Here is an 18,137-nt window from a genome sequence, read left to right as displayed (position 1 = left end):
ACAGATAGAAATTTGCTCAGAGCACAGGTGAGAGGGGATCAGGGGACTGTTTTGGATTGATTACAGGATACTGAGCTGCATCCTAGAATCAGACTATGAGGGCAAAGGGTTCAGTGAGCCCTCAAGAGCCCATCAGGGGCTTTTGGGAGTTGCCCAAAGCCCCTCAGAGAACCAAAATCTCCAGCACCCTTAAGACTGCCCACTGACAGTGCATGTCTGGGCTGGGCTACAGGGCAGGACATGGTTTGTGCCCAGAGTCTGCTTGTCAGCTGGAATCTGCAGAAAGTGGCTCTGGGCATGACCTGATTCTGGCCTATCCAAGACTTATTTGAAAATGAACCTCCCAAAGATCTGTCAGAGGGGTATGAGAATGGGGACCCGGAGGGCTTGGCTCTACCAGCCGGATGGAACTACAAGAGTGCATGTGTGGAGAGGCGAACAGGGGGATGCCTCTGTTGGTGGAGGCTTTATCCAGATGCTGGCAGGCCTGGGGAACCTGAGGCAGCATACAGCCACGTCACAGCACAGCTGAGCTCATCAGCTCACCACTCCTCCACTCTGCGCTCTACCTAGCCCAAGGCATCTTGACTCAGGGGGACCCAAGTGGACACAGGTCAGAAATTCAGTACCAAGTTCTGAGTACCTGTTCAACAAAGCCTTGTATAATCCAACTTACTCAAATTTGTGTGATTTCCCAGCTCTCTTCAGTTAGGACCTTGATTCAGTAAGTCAAAGACCACATTTTCTCAGAATATACCAAACTTTGAATTTGATTCGGTCACTCTTTCTCTACTCAGACCAACCTGACTTAGACCAATGCAACCTGACTGAGCTTAGGCAGCATAACTCAGTTTGCCTTAGCTCAGCCTGGCTTGCTTTTATGTAGCCTTGTTCAAGTCCTTAGAGCTTGTCTGGCTTCTCCCAAGCATCCCAAAGCAGCCCAGTTCAGTGTAAATGACCCCAGTTTGACTCAGTTAGGCTCAAGTAAAAATTTTTGGGCTTGATTTAATTTATCTTAGCCTTTAGTGACTTTCCCTAGGCTATGGAATCTATAAATTTGCGTGTCAGCCTTGAGCAGGGGTCATGCTAATCTCTGTATCGTTCCAATTTTAGTTTATGTGCTGCCAAAGCTTTGCGGCCGCGCGACACATCATAAGACACTAAATACCCATCTTCCGGAATTGTCATACCATATTTGATAGGGTTCAAATATGGTAACATCTACAAGGGTGATTAGAGGTCGCCCCAAAAGCCTCTATCCCTCTCGGAAGACTGGCAAGCTACCGAGAGTATTCCGCCCGCACGGAAGAGCCTGGCAAGCTATCTGTTGTGTATTCGATATGCCAAAACCAGTAACTACAACTGGTCTCATTCACCTGACCCTGAAGGCTTCACCGACATGGCAGCACTGAGAAGGATGAGAAAGGAGAGGCCGACAAAATCTCAAGGCCGAACTAGGCTGCCACAACGAAGGAAGACAAAAATGATCGTCTGTACTTTCAATGCACGTATGCTAGCATCAGATGCATCCACCGAGGACCTGATGGTACAAGCACGAATGATCAAGTACGACATCATTGGTCTGACCGAGACAAGAAGGCACGAATCTCACCATGCTGTTTTCGACACTGGAGAAGAATTGTTCCTCGGAACATGCGATAAAAGAGGTGCTGGAGGCGTCTGTGTCCTTGTCAACACAAACTTGGCCATGAGCATTGATTCATTCGAATGCCTAACAATCCGAATCGGATGTTTACATTTGAATAGATGTGGCTCACTGCCTGCAGTTTCAATCTTTGTTGTCTACGCACCAACATCTCATTATGATGAAAGAGAAATCAAGAAGTTCTACATGGAGCTGGAGAAGTTCTATAAAGAAGACCACACCTTCTACAAGATCATTGTGGGTGATTTTAATGCCAAGATAGGACTGAGAAGATCAGCTGAAGAACTTCACATCGGGACCCATGGCCTAGAGTGGAACGAACAGGGTGAGAGACTGTCTGAGTTCATTATGTCGACCAGGACCATCCATGGTAACTCACAGTTCCAGAAGGCAGAATCTAAACGTTGGACATGGGAGTCTCCCGGTGGACGATTCCACAATGAAATAAACCACATCATATTCAATCGACGGTTTTGCCTGACCGATGTCGCTATTGTCCCAAAATTTCGAACGGGATTGGACCACCATCTCCTTCGTGCAAAATTCTACTTCACAGAGCGGGGAGAAAGGGCTGCAAAGTTCAAAAAGAGAACTCCCAGAACGACCACCAACTGGGAACTCTTTGGCACTATTGCGGCAACATGGGAAGATGCCATTGTTGACAACATTGACGAGGAATACGATTGACTGGTTCAGCACCTCCATGAATGTGCGAGGAACGCCAAAAGAGAGATAGCCACAAAAAAACACCTGTCTTCGAAAACTCTTGAGCTAATTCGCCAGCATGGTTTGGCGCATACCTCAGGCAACCGCAAGCTAACGTCCGAGCTCGCAAAGCAGTGCAGAGATGCGATCAAGGAAGACCTCAAAGAGAGAAGAGCAGAAGTACTGGTAGATGCGGCAGAAGCTGGGAAAAGTATTCGTAACGCCCGCCTGTCCTTCGCCAACTACAAGACCAAGATGACTGCCCTCCGACGTCCTGATGGATCCATCACATCCTCCAGAACGGCAATGGAGAAGATTATCCATGACTTCTACTCAAATCTCTTCGATATCCATGTCCACTTGCTGACATACCAAATTCCACAGGATGGATATGTCATTCCCAACGTTCTCCCTTTCGAAATCCGACACGCCATTTCGTTGGTAAAGAAACAAACAGCACCTGGCCCAGACAAGGTCAGACCTGAACACCTGAAGAACCCGCCGTCAGTACTCATCAATACACTGGCTTGGCTCTTCACTCTCTACCTGTCTGAATGCAAGGTTCCATCCCAATGGAAAACCAGCAGGACCGTACTACTGTTTAAGAAGGGAGACATCCATGACATTGGCAACTATCGCCCGATCTGCCTATTGTCTGTCATCTACAAGTTGTTCACTCAAGTCATCCTAAATAGGATTGGCAGAACACTAGATGAAGGACAACCATGTGAGCAAGCCGGGTTCCGCAAAGGATTCAGCACCATCGACCATATCCACACGATAACCAAGCTCATTGAGGTTTCTCGGGAGTTCAAGATGCTGCTCTGTTTAATGTTCATTGATTTAAAGAAGGCCTTTGATTCTGTTGAGACGGAAGCGGTCATTGAAGCCCTAGCCAATCAGGGCATTCAAGCCCAATACATCAAGATCCTCCGTGAGCTGTATTGCGGATTCACTACCAGGATCTCACCATTCTACAAAGAGGTGACCGTTGATGTCAAGAGAGGGGTTCGGCAGGGTGATACCATTTCACCGAAACTCTTCAGTGCCACCCTCGAGAACATCATGCGACGACTGGAATGGGAAGGAATGGGAGTGAAGACTGATGGTCGGCAACTACACCACCTCCGCTTTGCTGATGACATTGTTTTAATAACACCAAACATCAGCCAAACGGCACAAATGCTGGCCGACTTTGACCGTGAGTGTGGAAAGGTAGGACTACAGCTGAATCTTACGAAGACAATGTTTATGAGAAACAGCCTCGTTCCTGACGCCCCATTCGCTCTCAACGGAACGACCATCTCCGAATGCAACAACTATCTACATCTAGGTCGAGAAGTCAACATGACAAATGACCTGGCACCTGAGCTGCGCAGGAGGAAGAGATCGGCTTGGAACGCCTTCAAGAACGTCGAAGAAATAGCTAAGAGGATGAAGAACCTCAGGCTCCGGGCACATCTCTTTGATTCCACTGTTCTTTCTGCATTAACATATGCCTCAGAAACCTGGGCCCTACGCAAACAGGATGAGAACGCTATTCAGGTCTCCCAAAGAAGAATAGAAAGAGCTATGCTTGGAATATCACGTTTCACTCAAATGAGAGAAAGAATCCGGAGTTCCGACATCCGTCGATGATCAAGAATCAGGGACACTGTCTCATTTGCCAAGGTGTCAAAAATCAGATGGGCTGGTCACGTAATGAGATTTAAAGACGACTGCTGGACTAGAGCTGTTACTGACTGGATTCCACGGGATGTCAAAAGACCGCGTGGCCGCCCACCTACCAGATGGTCAGACTTCTTCGTCAAGATCATGAACGATCGGTTTGAGGCTCTTCATGTTCCCAGAGCGAACAGATGCCATTGGGCTACACTAGCACGCGACAGGGACAAATGGATACGTTACTGGCGCCCGCTCGAGCAAATCGACGACTAACGGGAAGTTAAGTGATTAAGTGATTAAGTGATGGAATCTATAAGGGTAGATTTGTGTGTGTCAGAATTATTTTTTTAGTCACATTTGATTGATTTATCAGTGGTTTGCAATCCTAGAAATTAGGGGTATACAGCTCCAGTCCTTTTCTGTGTGTGCCTCACCACACTTCCATAAGTGTTCCAGAGGAAAAACAAGACATTTTTTTGTTTCAAGTGTGGTGTCCTAAATGCATTAAATATGAAATGCAGAAACATACACTAGCTCCACAGGCATGGAATTATGAGAATTAGCACAGCTCACCTTCAGCATCTGATAGATAATAGATGTTCAACAAATACTTGTTAAGTGATTGGTCAGCTGAATCCTGCCTGGCCCTACTTAAACTAGCTCTGTTACATTAACTTACAGGCCTTAATTTGATTAAGTGCTGCAGCCTCTTATATCAATGATTGCTTGTGAAAAAAAACAGTTGTATATTTATTCAGTTTTGTCCCAGGAAGGATTCTGGTGCTCCACGCATCACTATTAGGCTAAAGAAGGCTTTGCCTTCCTTGAGCTTGTATTAGAGGGAGGAGATCAAAGCAAAAGCCACGCACACAGTGTGTGCATCTGACAGCGAGTTTCCATGTTCAAGAGGGGTGCAGAATGCAGTGCTGATGGGAGAGGGAGACGGAGCCAGCTACTGGGAATAGAAGAGGAGGGAATGGGAAGGAAAGGGGAGGGAGGAAAAGAAGGGAAGAGAGGGAAGTGAAGGGAAGGGAAGGGGAGGAAAGATTTTGAGGGGAGATCTGGATAAAGGAAAGGAGCTAGTTTCATCTTGGGGTCAGGTGTTGCACAGAAGTAGGATAGCACAAGTGCAAAGGCCTTGTCCTGAGCCAGGAGTGAACTTGGGACATTCCCGGGAGAAGAAAATTCAGGGTGTGAGAATGCTAGTTTAGAGTCTCCTGCCAGCCTTCAGAGGCTCAGGCCTGTCTCACACAGGGCTACATTCCTTAAACACAAGACTTTGGGACTGGAGAGAGCTCAGGGACCAGGGCGCATATGGGATCTGAGATCAATCCCCAGAAGCACATGCCGCACGGTCCCCTCTGGGTGCAGAGCTGCAAGCCCCTAGCTCTGTGGCATCGATGATCAAGCACTGAACTGTGTAGTTTGGTTGGCTGAGAATTGACCTTTAAACCCCATGAGTACTGCTTGGGGATCCCCTCCTACCCCCCAAAAAATTAAACCCCAAATTTTTGAATAAGTGGGTTTAACAGAGCATCCTGCAAGCTAGTACTACACTAATTCACATATTTCACTCAATGCTGGTAAGAGTTAAATGTTGGTAATTCATCACGATGTTGGTAAGACTTGATTTGGATCTCAGACTATAAAATTCCCACTCACTTTCCTAAGCCTCAAGAAACTTCTCTTATTCGGGGTCTGGGGGTGGGTTTGGGCCAGTTGGTGGTGCTTTGGCTTACTCCTGGCGGTGCTTGAGGAACCATGTGGTGCGGGGCGTGGAGGCCGAGGCAAAACTGCGCCCAGCCCTTTGGGCTCGCTCCCTGTTCCCAGGCGCTCCTCTCAGGGGGAACCATGGTATCTGACCTGCTCCTTTGCGAGTGCGAGGGAAATTCAGGAGTCTCTGAGTGTAGGGGCACTTTGTAGAGAAGACATTGCTGAGGGGGCCTCACTGTCCCTGGACGTGTGTGGGGCTGGGAGGGGGCTGATTGTATGACCTCTCTGGTCCCTTATCTTCAGGACTCTCTACAGCCTGCATTCTATGAACAGACCCAAGATCCAGATCATGCCCCCCTCCCCAGTTCCTCCTTGGGGCTAGATGGATGACAGAGCCCAGAGAGTCCCGCCTACAGCCCCCCACCTCCCTGAACCCCACCCGCCCCGCTTGCCCCCTGCGTCCTTCCTTGCCACCGGCCCCCCTACATCTATCCTCAGACCCCAGCCCTTCCTGCCCTCCGCTGGCCTTGCTCTAATCTCAGGGAGGCCTAGGCATAGCCTGTTTCCTACCAGCCATCTCCGCAGGCCACCCCTGGCCCCTGTACCAGTGAGGGCCTGCTCTGGCTCAGTCTCTTTCTGGTGATGCTCCACTTCCGCCCTAACTCCTCCTCCCCTCTCTCTCTTCCCACAGTCCCCACTCTAATGGGTTTGCTGTATGACCTCGGAAATACGTGTTTCTTTGAAAAATAGATGGTGTTTTCTTTGTGTGTGTTTTTAATTTATATAAATGGTATTTTGCTTTGGAGCACCTTCTGTTTCTTATTTTTCCCCCCACTTAGCACATGTTTTTAAGCTCTCTCCATATCATCGTCTCTCCCTCTAGAGTCTAGTTCATGGCCTCTAACTACCTATATGCTGGGCACACGCTGCATTTTTTTATTCACCTCCTGCTGACATTTGACTTTAAGCACAACAAACTGCCCCAAGGAACTGTTTTGTACTTCCTCCCTTGGGCAGCGGGATCCAGGTTCCTTTGTGATTACCATGAGGAGGATTGCTCACCCAGGACTGGTGTCTGACTCTCCTTTCCCTTGGTGCTGTTTGACTGGAGCCAGCATATCCATGGGACTTGGGCTACCCTGAGACTTTGCACTGTGTGGTTTGTACCTTTTGAAATTTTTTTGTTTGTGGCCATATCCAGCATCTCCAGGGATTACTACTGGGGTTTCAGGGACTGAACCCGGGTCATCTGTGTGTAACACAAGCCCCCTACCCTCTCTTACTATCTATCCAACCCCTGGTTTTCACCATTTACAGTTATAATTGGATATAAAACGTTATCTGGTATCTCATGGTCTGAATTTGCATATCTGATTACTAGTGAGATTGAGAATCCCTGATAGACTTTATACCCTCAAGAAAAGTCTTTAGAAGTCTTTCTATCTTCCTTCCTTCCTTTCTTTCTTTCTTTCTTTCTTTCTTTCTTTCTTTCTTTCTTTCTTTCTTTCTTTTTTTCTCTTTTTGGGTCACACCAGCGATGCACAGGGGTTACTCCTGGCTTTGCACTCAGGAATTACTCCTGGCGGTACTCAGGGGACCTTATGGGATGCTGGGAATTGAACTCGGGTTGGCCACATGCAAGGCAAATGCCCTACTCACTGTACTATCGCTCCAGCCCCAGAGGGAATCTTTCCAAATCTTGGTTTACCTGGGTGAAATTCTCCTGGTTTTGGGGGGCACAACACAAGTCTCTTTCCCCCTTGAAGCTCTCCCTGATTAGTTCACTCTGTGTTTCTGCCTTCGCTTAATCCCTTGTGCTCTCCATTGTAATAGAGAATTACTTGCCCTCTGCTGCAGCCATTGCTGGTCTCCCCTGCAGACAGTGGGGTCTCCGAGGGCTTTGGCCAGCTCTAGTTCATCTCCCTGCCTCCAGCATGTGGCTCAGTGCCTGGTCCAGTGAAAGTGCACAGAGAGGGTGGAGGACTGTCATCTAAGACCATCAGTGTTGCAGTTTGGAGGGGTTGAGAGGTCTTGCCGGTGGTGTGACCACAGAGGGCAGGGAGACTTAAGCAGGAAAGAAGGGAGAAGGAGGGAAAGAGAGCACCAAGCTAGTTTCAGAGCAGAGCCTACAGTAAACTGGAGACTGGAGGCCCAGCCGGAAAATCCCCAGTGATGGGGCTTTCCTTTGCTTTCGTCCTTGGAGGGCCCATCCCGAGGCTGGCCAGGCCAGGTCGAGTGTATAGGTGAGTGTAGGAGCAAGAGAGGATGGTGTGGTCCACATCTGGGACCTGTCTGAGTGCTGACCAGTTTGCCATCTCTACCTGGTTTTATCGTGGCTCTCCCTTTCCCATGCGCCCTCTCTAAACTTTCATCTAAGATACGTCTTCGGAGTTCACTCTTCGCCTTTATCTTAAGGCCAAACACCGCTGGGCTGTAGGCTGGGCCCTGGGCTCTCTGCCAGTTTTGCATCAAAAGGCCTTGCAGTTACTTGCAGCTGCCACTGTGGCTGCTTGGGCTGAAGGCTCGGATCTCCGTGGCAGCCCACTGGCCAGCCTGTGGCGGAGGTAATTCCCCACCAGAGTCTGCTCTCTTCTCTTCCGTGCCCTTCTTCTCCTTCCACATGGTTTGGCAGAGGCTGAAAGGCAGAAGATTATAGGCAGGCAGTACCACCCCACAAACCAGCGTGAAACCCATGCTTGTCTTTTTCCACCCTCCACCTCTACTTAGTTTTTCCTTTCTCTGAGGATCTGGGCTCCCAACATCTCCTCCTGCCCCAGGATCAATCAGTTGGCAGGGTGTTGTGGGAAATAAATTTGCATTCAATCATGCCCATGGCAACCATCACAAGCAGGCTCTGTGTTTCTCTTCTGGAGCCCAGACTCCATTCTGTTTGAAAGGCTGGGGGTTTACGAAACTAAGTGGAGTAGAACGTAACTTTTAATAGCACATTTGAACAGAGTTTAATGAGGTTTTAAGACAGAACTATAAAGTGGTTTTTCTGCAAGAACTATTATTAATCATAAGAATAATCATAGCAGTCTATCTTATTTGCTCAACATGTTCCAAGATTCAAAACGTTTTTACATGAGTCATCCCATTTGACACTCTTAACTCTCCTGGGAGGTCAACGGGGCTGGTGGTGTCTTCCCGGTAGCTCAGAGCTGGGTTTCTTCAACGTGAATGAGGGAGTCTTCAGTGCTATTCACCTAGGGAGTCTTGTTAAAATACCAACCCAGGTTATGCAGAATCTTGTGCTGGCCTGAGATTCTGTATTTCTAGGAAGATCCCAGGGGATGCTGCTGTTGTAGACCTGTGGACCACATCTGGGCATAAAAAAAGAATAAATCAGTGTATGCACAGATATATGGTATCAAAGCCGGCCTTCCTCCCCCTTCCTTCCTTCCTTCCTTCCTTCCTTCCTTCCTTCCTTCCTTCCTTTCTCTCCTTCCTTCCTTCCTTCCTTCCTTCCTTCCTTCCTTCCTTCCTTCCTTCCTTCCTTCCCTCCCTCCCTCAACATATACCAGCAGAGTGCTTACCATGTGCTGCCTGTTGTTCTCAGGACAGGACCTGAGAGGTGACATTAAACACAGAGCAGCTAACATGGAACATAAATTTAACAGCAGGCATATGTGCTGACCAATCAGAGCAGAAGGGCATTCACCTGCTGTGGCACAGGGCATTCATGCTTTCATGCTTTAGAGATGGAGGGCTCAATCCAGGGAGTATGTGGATGACCAAGGACTTTGCAGGTATTAGGGGCTCAGGTATTTTAAGCCATTTCAAGAGAGACTGAGCTTTGCCACCAGGGAAATGCCAACTCGAACCCTGGACTCTATCCCAGGGACCTGCCTAAGAGATAGCCTGGCAATAAGAATCAACTGACCACGGATACCTGGCTCTGTTCTGGCCTTTGGGTTTCACCAGTGAACCTTAGAGTCAGAATCTCTGCCTTCCTGAAGCCTTCTCATCAGTGTGTGTGTGGGAGACAGACGATCGCAAACTGAAGGTGAGGTAGGTTGTGGGGACAGCAGAGAAGCCGGGAAGTGGGTCAGGAGTGCTAAGGGCTGAGCTACACCGTGAAAGGGGGTGGCCTGCTTCCTGTGAAGATGCTTTTGGATAAAAGACTTGAAGAGGAGCTAGAGCCAGCCTTGAGAAGGAAGGTTCCAGATGGAGGAGCAGCGAAGTCCCCGAGGTGGGAGGGCCCAGGACGCTGAGACCCTCCTGAGTCTGGTCTTCTCAGCCTCTGCTCTGTCTGCTCTCCCCACCTCCCTGCCGCTCCACCTGCGCAGGCTCTGGTGCACCCAGGCCCGGAGAGCACCTCCAGCGGCAGGAGGGGAGGGCCAGGGAGAGTCCCCAGTCCCTGCAAAGCCGTGAGCCAGACTGCAGTGTCTCCCCCGAGTATTAGCAGAAGTATTGAAAGGTTGATCTCCCCATTAGAGGGGATTTGTCAGCTCGGGCTGGGGCTTAGCAGCTTAAGCTGAGGGCCTGAAGGCTCTCAGGGCCTTCAGGTTTCTGGGCCTGGAGGAGCTGACTCAGGCCTGGCTCCTGGGGGAGGCGGAAAGGCCATGACTGAGAGCTCTGGGTCAGGGTCGGGGATGCCCTAATGTCTCCAGGGGCACGGCCCAAGGCAGTTGCTTCCAATATTCCTTCTTGGCAAGCCCTGCACCTCAAACTGGCAATAGGAGGCTCAGCAAGGCCTCGGCTCAGCGCGTATCAGGGCGGTGGGTGGGGGGGGGGGGGAGTCCATCCTTTGTGGCCTCAGTTATCCTGCTGCTCCCCTGAGACTGCTCTCCCAAGGACTAGCAGTCCTCCAGATGTTTCTGCCAGGAAACCACGGAAGACATCCAAACAGGACACCTATCCTCTCCACATCTGCATCTGAGTGTGCTCGCCCTAGCTCACACTTCAGCGTATTGTCAGATCCTGCCCAGTAAGGCCCTAGTGCAGACCCGTTTTATAGCCCAGACAGCTGAGCCTGAGGTGTCTGTAGGCACTTCTACCTCTAAAATTACCTACCCCCTCCACTGTCCTGATATGCTTCATCCAGGTCGCTGTCCCTACTATTTACGAACCACCCCCAAAGGGTCCTACCTGGCTTCTGCCGTCTCCAAATCCCGCTTCCCAGAGTCCCACCCACTGTCACCCCTCCCCCCAAGGAAAGAGTAGAACTGCTTACTTTTCTTCCGGGGATTCTGCAGGGAAATGTCACTCTCAGTACAAGACTCAGGTTGGACCCAGCCTGGCTCCTGAGCTGCCACCTTGGGCCACACCTGCCATACCCGTCTGCTTCCACCCTGGGCTCCTTCTCACTCGGCTCAGAGAGCTTGCATGGCCCGTTGGGTTGTCAGTCTGTCCTCGGGGTTTGTAGGACATCCTCAAGGGCCCGCTTAGGCTTCTTTTTCAGGTTGTATCTCCCTGTTACACCCACCAACTGCCGTGTAACTCCAACAACGGCCAGGATCCAGAGATCATCACACTCAGCTCCTGGAAGAGAACAAGGCAGAGTCTCCTATCCTATGCCTGACTGTCTCCACCAGGGCCCAACAGCTGAAGACCACCGAGGCCCAGCCAAGGCCATGCTGGGAGCACTCTCCACACACTTGGATGAGCCTCACACATAAAAGAACTGACAGAGGAACCCAGGTGTGTGGGACCCGGGGCTGAGATCTCCAAGCCTGCACAGTTTGGGACTGGACCTGCCAGTAACTAGACAGTTACACCCACCAACTGCCGTGTAACTCCAACAACGGCCAGGATCCAGAGATCATCACACTCAGCTCCTGGGAGAGAACAAGGCAGAGTCTCCTACCCTATGCCTGACTGTCTCCACCAGGGCCCAACAGCTGAAGACCACCGAGGCCCAGCCAAGGCCATGCTGGGAGCACTCTCCACACACTTGGATGAGCCTCACGCATAAAAGAACTGACAGAGGAACCCAGGTGTGTGGGACCCAGGGCTGAGATCTCCAAGCCTGCACAGTTTGGGACTGGACCTGCCAGTAACTAGACAGTTACACCCACCAACTGCCGTGTAACTCCAACAACGGCCAGGATCCAGAGATTATCACACTCAGCTCCCGGAAGCGCGCGGCAGCATTCGCGGCCGCGCGACATCTTATCATCTCATTCCTAATTTGGTCAAACTGGCAGGCTACCAAATGTAACATGCCCACACGGCAGAGTCTGGCAAACTCCCCGTGGTATACCCAATATGCCAAATACCAGTAACAATGATGGGTCTCATTCTCCTAACCCTGAAAAAGCCTTGAATATGGCACTTTAAAAAAAAAAATCTCAGGGCTAGGACGAAGAAGACGTTACTGGCACCTGCTCGAGGCAATCGACGAACAACAGGGTGGTCGTGATCGTGATCGTGATCTCCCTGTTAGAGGTTTCTGGCTCCCCGCAACCTTCTTGTTGATAAAATCTAGGAAAATGACCAAGGGCTTCCTGCTCCCTGGAAGTGGCCACTTCTGGTCCAGCATGCACACAGATTAGGCAAAGGGTAAAGCGTTTAATTGGAGCAGGTGCCCAGTCTGTGCCACCTCTGTAGTCCCTTTCCCTGCAGTCCCTTTCACCAGTTGGCATGTTCTTAGCTTTGTTTCCTGGATGTTGGGGTACAGAGCCCAGTCCCCCAGAGGATTCATCTTTCTCAGTTCCTGTTTGGGACCTCTATATGTATTCCTCCTGGACAAGGTAGTGCACACAGCAATTCAGAGGCATTCGCAAACTGGCCAAGTGGTAACACCTTAGGGTTGAGTGAGCCCTGCCCTCTCCATCTTTCTCTCTCCTTCCCTGATGCCCCTCCAAAGGCACACGGACTTCTGCTTCCCCTCCTCATGCCCTTTTGCCATGTGGATCATATAAGAAGGGAGTGTAGTGGAGGTTGGGGCGGGGGAAGGGCTGCTTCAGTGTGGGTGAGTCTGGTGAGGGGCTGAGAGGGGTGCCTCCTCCTTTGGAAACATTCCTATGATTGCTCTGCTCGACCCAGCAGGCCGCCCTGGCTTAGGAAGAAAAGGAGAGCGAGGCAAACACCCTTCATTTTAATTAAAGCCAACTTTACATTGTTATTCCATTTGCCTGTGTTATTGCACGAGCTTACAATAAAGTTATATGGCGCCCCCAGGGCGGCCTGAGCTGCGTGATAGAATGTGTCCAAGTTCAGCGCTCCAGGACTGTGCTTGGCTTCTCTGCAGGGTGAACCAGAGCCAGCCCCGCGTCCTCTCCGGGGCGCCAAGCCACTGCTCGGACTCAGATCAGTTAGCAGAGCCTCTATTTATATTCATTCATTCGAAAAACATTCATCAAGCACTTTCTCTGCGGCAGGGTGGCGCATGTCCCCGGCACATGGCTGCTGCGAGCATCTTGGAGCACACACGCCCCCGGCCCTTGTACGGGGCACTCACGACTGTGTCTCTTCAGCAGCACAGAGCTCCACGTGCCTCCCCCAGCACGCTGCCCCTCCCAAATGCTGATTCTGTTTTTCCTTCTTTTGCTTCGGGGAGTCATCCATAATTAAGCTAAGTAATCCCTTACACACAGCAATTCCCTAAATTCCATCACATCTGACATCTCTTCTGGTTCTCACAAGAGTCTCCTGGTCGGATTCTACTTGCTCTTCCAGGCTCAGTACAGAGGCCACCTCTGCCTTGCAGGCTTCCCTAGTCACACCTTTCCCTTATGTTGCGGCATTTTGGCTTTTCCCCCTTTGGTAGTGGTGGTGGGGATGGCTGAGTCACACCCAGCAATGCTCAGGGGCTCCCTCCACCTCTTTGTTTGGGGGTGGTTTCTGGTAGTGCCTGGGGGGATCATGTGGAGACTGGGATGGAACTGGACAGTCACATCATATGCAAGGCAAGTGCCATAACCTCTGTGCCATCATCCCAGTCCTTCTCATCACAAAAGGCTAAACTTACTTTACTATAGTTTGTCACATAAGGTGCAATGTACAGATATTAAGTGTGATTGGATGAGTTTTGACAAGTTCTTGTAGCTTTGTAACCACTGCCCCCCGCAAAAAATAGAACATTTCCCATCCCCCCAGGAAGCTCCCTCATTACGCGTTCCAATCCAGCACACCCTCCAGAGGCAAGCACTGTCTCGGCTTCGAGCCCTTTGGGTTTTTGGCTCGTTCTTGACTTTCTACACAGATGGAGCCAAACAGAATGCACACGTTTGTGTTTGCTTCCTTTGCTTTGCACAGCGTTTGAGCTTCCTCCATGCCATTGGTGGATCGGTGGTTTATTCTTTGTGGTCACCAGGTTGTTTCCTATTGTACGGATAAACTGTGTTTTGTTTATTCATTTAAGTTGTCTATGACAGAGCGTTTAAGAAAATTAGCTGTTATATATGTGTATATATACATTATATACATATATGTAATGCAAGAGAAAAGGGCACGTCTTTATGTCTTCATTCTCTTGGGTAGATACCTAAGTGTGAAATTGCTGGGTCATAGAGCAGATGCCTTTTTGGGTTTGTCTTTGATTTTGGATCCCATGCATCTATGCTCAGAGCTTACTCCTGGCTTTGTGTTCAGGGGTCATTTCTGGTGGGGTTTGGAAACAGTATGTGGTATCGGGGTTCAAACCCTGCTTGGCCACATGCAAGACAAGCACCTCGCCTGCTTTAGTGTCTTACCAGCCCCAGTAGATGCTTTTTAAAATTTTTAAAAAAATTTTATTTTCATAAAGTTATTCACCATAATTGTTTGCATTCAACATTTCAACACCAATCCTATGACCATTACACCTTCCCACCACCATTATTTCGAATTTTCCCACCATCACCAAAGCCTGCCCCATAGGCGGATGCCAATTAATTTATTTTATATTGCTTTTTATGAATAGTATGAGATGTTATGAGGTCTCAAAAACAGCCACACACTCCTGGAATTCTAAAATTTTTAATTATTTGGGGTCTGGAGGCATCTCTGTGGCATGCTGTTCTCTTTCGAGATTCATTTGTGAGTCTCTGAATCATGACCATTAATACACTTAAATGGCACCCAGAGGCAGTTCTTGGGCGTTACTTCCAGGAAACCAAAGGGGGAAGTAGGGGGAGGTCATACATCCTTGACTCTGTGAATCCTGAAGTTTTCAGTCACTAGTCCCGCATACCTGGGCTTTCATCTCGGTTAATGCATGTGGGGCTCAGGACAAACCTTTGAAGGTCAGCCATGAGCTTGGTGGTGATTGGGTTCTGGAGGTTTGTGGCTGCCAGGATTCATTTGGGGCAGGCTGAGGGACTCACTTATCCCCTCTAAGAAGCCTTGGTGAAATCAGTCTGACACGGGGTGGGGAGACAAGTAAATGCTTTTTTAACTTTATAAAACTGTTGAAGAATTTCCAAAGTGATTATACTGTATGAACATTTTGGCTGCTTCTTTTCCACTTGTCAACCTTTGCCGTAGTCAATCCTTTTTATTGTAACTGGTCCTTTGGGTTTGTTGCTTGTATTGTTTTGTAATTTCAACTTTCAGTAATAGATAATTAATGATATTGATGATATTGAGTGTCTTATAATTTTATTTATTTATACACTGGCTTGAGGCCACCCCTTAACATGCTCAGGGGACCGCATAGTACCAGAATAGAACCTAAACTTCTGCATGCAAAGCACGTGCTGAGCCCATGGAGCCAGCTCTCCAGAACTTGAGTGCCCTTTAATGTGTGTTTTGGTTATTTGACTGTTAAAGCATTTGTCTAGTTTTGATTGAATTGTTTGTACTTTAATTATTAAGAATCTTTATATATTCTGAACTGAAGTACTTGGATAGCTGTATCAATTTTATTTTTTAATAAACAAGTTCCAAAATCCAACACAACATCTCGGCGGTAAAGAAACAAAGAGCACCTGGCCCAGACAAGGTCAGACCTGAACACCTGAAGAATCTGCCATTGGTACTCATCAATACATTGGTTCGGCTCTTCACACACTACCTGTCTGAATGCAAGGTTCCGTCCCAGTGGAAAACCAGCAGGACCATACTACTATACAGGAAGGGAGACATCCATGACATTGGCAACTATCGCCCAATCTGCCTATTGTCTGTCATCTACAAGCTGTTCACTCGAGTCACCCTAAATAGGATTGGCACAACACTAGATGAAGGACAACCATGCGAGCAAGCCGGGTTCCGCAAAGGATTCAGCACCATCGACCATATCCACACGATAACAAAGCTCATTGAGGTTTCTCGGGAGTTCAAGATGCTGCTCTGTCTAACGTTCATTGATTTAAAGAAGGCCTTTGATTCTGTTGAGACAGAAGCGGTCATCGAAGCCCTAGCCAATCAGGGCATTAAAACTCAATACATCAGAATCCTTCGTGAGCTGTATTAGTGATTCACTACCAGGATCTCACCATTCTACAAAGAAGTAATCATCCATGTCAAGAGAGGTGTTTGGCAGGGTGATACTATTTCACCGAAACTCTTTAATGCCACCCTTGAGAACGTCACGCGACAACTGGAATGGGAAGGAATGGGAATGAAGATAGATGGTCGGCAACTACACTACCTCCGCTTTGCTGATGACATCGTTCTAATAACACCAAACATCAGCCAAGTGGCACAAATGCTGACCTACTTCGACCGTGAAAGGTCGGATTACAACTGAATCTCACAAAGACAATGTTCATGAGAAACACTCTTGTTCCTGATGTTCCATTCACTCTCAATGAAACGACCATCTCCGAATGCAACAGTTATGTATACCTAGGTCGAGAAGTCAACATGATGAATGACCTGACACCTGAGTTGTGCAGGAGGAAGAGAGCCGCTTGGAATGCCTTCAAGAGCGTTGAAGAAATAACTAAGAGGACAAAGAACCTCCAGCTCCAAGCACATCTCTTCAATTCCACTGTTCTTCCTGCATTAACATATGCCTCAGAGACCTGGGCCCTACGAAAACAGGATGAAAACGCTATTCGGGTCTCTCAAAGAGGAATCGAAAGAGCTGTGCTTGGAATATCATGTTTCACTCAAATGAGAGATAGAATCCGGAGTTCTGATCTCCGTCAACGCTCAAGAATCAGGGATGCTGTCTCATTTGCTAAGGCATCAAAAATCAGATGGGTTGGACATGTAATGAGATTTAGAGATGACCGCTGGACTAGAGCCATTACTGACTGGATTCCATGGGATGTCAAAAGATCGCCTGGATGCCCACCTACAAGATGGTCAGACTTCTTCGTCAAGACCCTGAATGATCGGTTTGAGGCGCTTCATGTTCCTAGAATGAAGATGCCATTGGGCTATGCTAGCACGTAACAGGGATGAATGGAGACATTACTGGCACCCGCTCAAGGAAATTGATGAGTAATGGGGTATCAAGAGATCAAGTGATCAATAAACAAGTTGATTTATTGGGTCCAGATTTTATAGCAGATGAAGTATTTCTTTGCATGTGGCAAATCCAGGTTCAATCTCTGGCACCACATATGGTCCCCTGAGCACTTCTAAGAGTGATCCTTGAGCACAGAGGAAAGAATAAGCGTTGAGAACAGCTAGTTGTGGCCCCCCAACAAAACAAAACAAATCCCAGGATGGTTGATTCATCATTGATTAACAGTGACACAGATTTTCAGAGATTTTTTTCTGTTTGTTTCGGGGCCACAGTTGATGGTGCTCAGGGTTTCTTTTCTTTTTAAATTTTTTAAAAATTGAATATCCATGAGACAAACCATTACAAAACTGTTCATGTTTGGGTTTCAGTCATACAATTATCCAACACCCATCCCTCTACCAGTGTACATTTCTCACCACCAATGTACTCGTTTCCCTCCCACCATTCCCCAGCCCTTTCCCCCACCCCACAACCAGCCTCCACGGCAGACACTTTACTTCTTTCTCTCTCTCCTTTTGTGTATTATAGTTGCAATACAAGTCCTAAGAGGTCCTGGTGTTTGTGCAGGGTGTTCAGTATTTTTGTTGGGAAGGTAAGACTGGAATAGAGTTTTTAACTGAGTGGCAGCTTTGATGTGGATGTGACTGCCAAGGCTTTCAGAAGTACAGGGAGGTGGGGGCAGGTAGCCCATCTTGACCTTGAGAAAGCCTGGGGATTTCAGTCACAAAACCCACATCCCTGAATTTTCAGCAGATTATATCTCAGTGTGGTCCATTCTGAGATGGTGGAGTCCAGCGAGGAGCATGGCAGTGATTTTGGATTGTGGGAGCAAGTGGCTGCTGGGGGCTCTGCTTGGGTGGGCACCAGGCTGACCCCTCCCCTCCGATTTACCCTGGTCTGTTCAGTCTTGCGTGGGTCCAAGATTAACTGCAGTTTTTCATCTCTTTAGAGATTTATTTATGGGTCTCTGAAGCAAGGCCAATAAATGAGCTTACACAGCTGAGTTGGAGGCAGTTTGTGTGTGTGATTCCCACATACCTA

At 48.6% G+C, this 18,137-nt stretch overlaps 1 pseudogene; it reads right to left on the bottom strand.

Annotated features, from left to right (window-relative positions):
- Nucleotides 1-1,036: 1,036 nt before the first annotated feature.
- Nucleotides 1,037-1,133, bottom strand: LOC130031163 (uncharacterized; annotated as a pseudogene).
- Between the last annotated feature and the right edge of the window lie 17,004 nt (nt 1,134-18,137).

The sequence above is a fragment of the Sorex fumeus genome, unplaced genomic scaffold (assembly GCF_029834395.1).
Source record: "Sorex fumeus unplaced genomic scaffold, SorFum_2.1 ptg000045l, whole genome shotgun sequence".
Lineage (NCBI taxonomy): Eukaryota > Metazoa > Chordata > Mammalia > Eulipotyphla > Soricidae > Sorex > Sorex fumeus.
This window is presented reverse-complemented; position numbering and strand designations above follow the sequence as displayed.